Genomic DNA, 4,080 nt, shown 5'->3' with positions numbered 1-4,080 from the left:
TACAGGTGTGCACCACCATTCTTAGCTAATTTTTTCATTTTTGTCGTTGGGGGTGTCTCACTATGTTGCCAGGGCTTGTCTTGAACTCCCAGGCTCAAGTGGTCCTCCCATTTTGGTCTCCCAAGTGCTGGGATTACAAGCATGAGTCACCACATCAGGCCCAAAGTTATGATTATGTGAAATTATCTTACTATTTAACTGTTTTCTTACCTATGGAATGCTCTTATTTATGGTAAGCTACAGAAGAATAGAATACAAAAGAATCTCTTTTGTTTGAGGCTGGGACCAGAAATCCCTGGCACATAGTAGGCATTCTATAACCATTTGTTGATTTTCAGATAAACAAGTGAACAAACAAAAGAGAAAATTTGCCTCCATGTTGCAAATAGATTTCTATAATACACAATACATCTACAAAGCACTAGATAATCAAAGTTCAATTATGAACATCCTATGCAAATTGCTGGCATGCCATGAGGACGCTGTTGAATGAGCTGTCCTTTTGATCTAAGGAATAATAGTGGTCCTATTCACCACTGTTGTATTGGTAAGAGTGATGATAGTATCTTCTGTGAGGTCCACACTGTCTCTTCAAGTTTTCTTTGTGACAGAGAGCTTGACTAGCAGAATGTTCATGGGTCAGAGAGAAACACAGTGTCTTCCCACAGGATTTAGCCACTGGCCATGTCTGGATTCATGGTCGAATTCACTAGACTTCCTGGACACATACAAGCTCTAGAATATGACATAAAATACCAATGACATATACACAGGCTTGGTCAGGTACATGCCAAATTTCTATGCCAACCCAAAGCTCTATTTATAAGAAAGGATTTTGTAGTGGCTTTCAAGCTCAAGGTTGAACATGGTCACTGTTGGAATCTAGACAGCCTGGTAATGGTTAGTGGGCTAAGAGAGTAGACTCCTTTGCAGAGGGCACTGAATAGCCTCACGGGAGTGCCTCAGCCTAAGGAAGAGCTGGTCTATTAAGTTCAGCTAATCTGAATGTCTTGATGTCCAGCAGGGAGGAAGGAGAGAGTCTGAATACTGCTCCTTGTCCTCAGATGAGCTCTTCCTGTACTCATGTCTGGATCCAGAGGAAATAAGACACGTAAGTAAATATGGGAAGTATTTTCGTTACAAAACCTCCAACTACAAAGCATAGTGTCATACTGCTTTGGAGCCTGTGTGACAAGAGGTTATACAAGGTGAGAAGGAGGTGTTCTTTCCCTTTCTTCATGGCTTACAGCCATGGCTGTGATGCACAGAGGGCTTCGGAGAACACAGAACCTCCTCAGCTTGTTGAGGTTTCCAGTGCGTTAGCCACATCTTCAGGACTTGTTCCTGAGCGCACTGAAAACATCTCCAGGAATGCTCAGAAACAAGCAGGAGAGACCTGGAGGGGATGGAGGTCCTACGACAGTGGGTAGGAAGGAGAGCTTGAGATGTTGGTTTCATTATTTGTAATAGGAACCCATTTTAAACATTAGCTCCCATTCCCATCTCAGCCTAATGAAACCCATAAAAAATGGGCTCATACATTTGTTGAACAAATATTTATTGCTGGGCACTGTACTAGATGCTGAAGGTAGAGCAAGGAACAAAATAGATGAAGTCCTTACTTTCATAGAACTTACATTATACAGGGAGAGTCTTAGTCTATTTGGGCTGCTATAGCAAAATACCGTAACCCGGATTACTCATAAACAATATGAATTTATTTTTCCCTGTTCTGAGGCTGGGAAGTTCAAGATCAAAGGGCTGGCAGATTCAGTGCCTGGTGAGGACCCTCCTTCCTGGTTCATCGACACTGTCTTTTCTGTATCCTCACACGAGAGAAGAGGCGAGGGTCTCTTGGGGGCCTTTTTTATAATGGCACTAAATCAATTTGTGAGGACTCTACCTTCATGACCTGATCACCTCTTAAAGACCCCACCTCCTCATACCATTATACTTGGGGTTTAGGATTTTAACAAATGAATTTTGGGGAGACACAACATTCAGCCCACAGCAAGGAGAGATAGAAAATTAACAGACTTTGACGATAAAATTGCTGGAAGGACTAAGAATTGGATATAAAAAAGAAAAATTCATTGGGAATATTTCATCAAGAGTCAAAAGAAAAGTTTGGGGAGATTAATCATAGGAGGAAGATATCAACTATTCTCCATCTGCACTTAAATGACTGCAAGTCATAACCAGCCTTTCTGTGAGCTACACCAGACCTTCCAAGGCCAACCCTCTTTGTCCCCTCTCTGCACACCTAGAGTCTCATGGCCTTTGCCGCACATGTGGCCTGGCATTGTGATTTATGAGTGTGTTGTCTCTGTGGCGGAACTGTGAGCTCTGCAGCACCTCGTGCAATGACAAGCCCATTGCAGGAGCTCCAGAAATATCTGGTGACCGTCACTCTGGTGACAGAGTGAATGAATGGAGTCACGTTGCAACAGGTGAGGTTTAGGTCAGACGTAAATGCTTCTTGTCAGGCACATGAAATGCTAAAACAGCTGTGAGGGGGAGATTGTGGTTGACTCCACGTCAGGCTTCAGCTCAGGGAGGATTAACCCCTTGGCTGCAGAAAGTTGCTGGGAGTGGGTCATCCTCAGCCACTGCACATACTGGAGGGTTGTGAGGTCAGTCCAGCTCACTGTCCACAGAGGACCTGTGCAAATACACAGGGTTTTATTTTTTTATTTTTATTTTTTTTTTATTTTTTGAGACGGAGTCTTGCTCTGTCACCCAGGCTGGAGTGCAGTGGCGCAATCTCGGCTCACTGCAAGCTCCGCCTCCGGGGTTCACGCCATTCTCCTGCCTCAGCGTCTCCGAGTAGCTGGGACTACAGGCGCCCGCCACCACGCCTGGCTAATTTTTTGTATTTTTAGTAGAGACGGGGTTTCACCGTGGTCTCGATCTCCTGACCTCGTGATCCGCCCGCCTCGGCCTCCCAAAGTGCTGGGATTACAAGCGTGAGCCACCGCGCCCGGCCAACACAGGGTTTTAGAAGCCTAGCAATAGAGGGTGTTACGATGCATGGGACTCTGATGAATCTCAGGCCAAATCCTGAAAACCAGTTACTACCTTGACCAGAAAAAGAAAAGGTGTGAGTGATCAGTTTGTTAAGTTCTGCAAAATGCGTGGAATTTTCATGAATGACTCTCATTTTACCCAGGCTGTTCCCATCCTAAAAAGTAATATATGCCTTGCAATCACCCCTTCAAGGCAGGTAAAACCCTGATGAATATGCAGAGGCCATTTGGTATCTTTGGGTAATATGAATGCAAGGGAATGAGAATGAAGCACACTATTTGGCAGCACTGAAAAAGAAGAGTTAAAAAAAAAAAAAGAAGGGTTAACAACTCTTGTAGAATTTGTCTAGCAGGCTTTCCAGTTTTTGCTGGAAAGCCTCATCGAAAAAAATAAAAAAGAAAGAGAGGACTAAATAATGTGAGCACACCTTAGCCATTGTTTGTCTACTTTGACCAAGAGCATAGTAGAAATGCATTGTGTATTATGATAGATATGATATGATATGATATAGCCCACAGTAATGATGCATCACCTACCTACCTGCCTGAACTAAGTATTTGATAAAACAATACTTCATGATGTGCAATGAACTCTAATATTTTCTGTTATACCCTTTTCTTATTTTTAGAAAACACTGGTCATTTCCTATTAAATTGAGTGGGCAGTGGCTGTCAATTTGCAATACATTGCCCCAGGTGACCTTAGAATGATTTAGTGATATGGTTAATTGGAATTGAAATTGCATTCTGTAATGTGGGTTGCTGGAACATCTCAGAGCTTCAGCCGGTGCAGAGAATGTTGATGTTTGTTTTTGTACTGCTCCAGGCAGGTTTAGGAGCCTGTTAACCCGGCACACCCAAGCCACCTTTGGTGAAAGGTCAAGAGTCTGCGTGAGCAGAGTCACCTCCTGCAAGTCCCTCAGCCTCAAGGAGTCTTCCTTGTCTCCACCCACGAAATAGAAATCCGTCAAAATCTCATTCATTCAGACTCTGTGACAGAATGAAATTTATAATTTATTTAGGGGTTATTACAAATGCTTATCTCAGAAATGCA

The 4,080-nt window shown here is 43.3% G+C and overlaps 1 non-coding gene across 1 annotated transcript; it reads left to right on the top strand.

Annotated features, from left to right (window-relative positions):
• The first annotated feature begins 3,344 nt into the window (after positions 1–3,344).
• On the top strand, positions 3,345–3,407 carry LOC129487059 (U7 small nuclear RNA). The gene has a single exon (XR_008659187.1). It is a non-coding gene; the product is annotated as a U7 small nuclear RNA (small nuclear RNA).
• Positions 3,408–4,080: the final 673 nt, after the last annotated feature.

This window comes from Symphalangus syndactylus, chromosome 7, assembly GCF_028878055.3.
Source record: "Symphalangus syndactylus isolate Jambi chromosome 7, NHGRI_mSymSyn1-v2.1_pri, whole genome shotgun sequence".
Lineage (NCBI taxonomy): Eukaryota > Metazoa > Chordata > Mammalia > Primates > Hylobatidae > Symphalangus > Symphalangus syndactylus.
The sequence above is the reverse complement of the archived record's forward strand: the minus strand, read 5'-3'. Positions and strand labels throughout refer to the sequence as shown.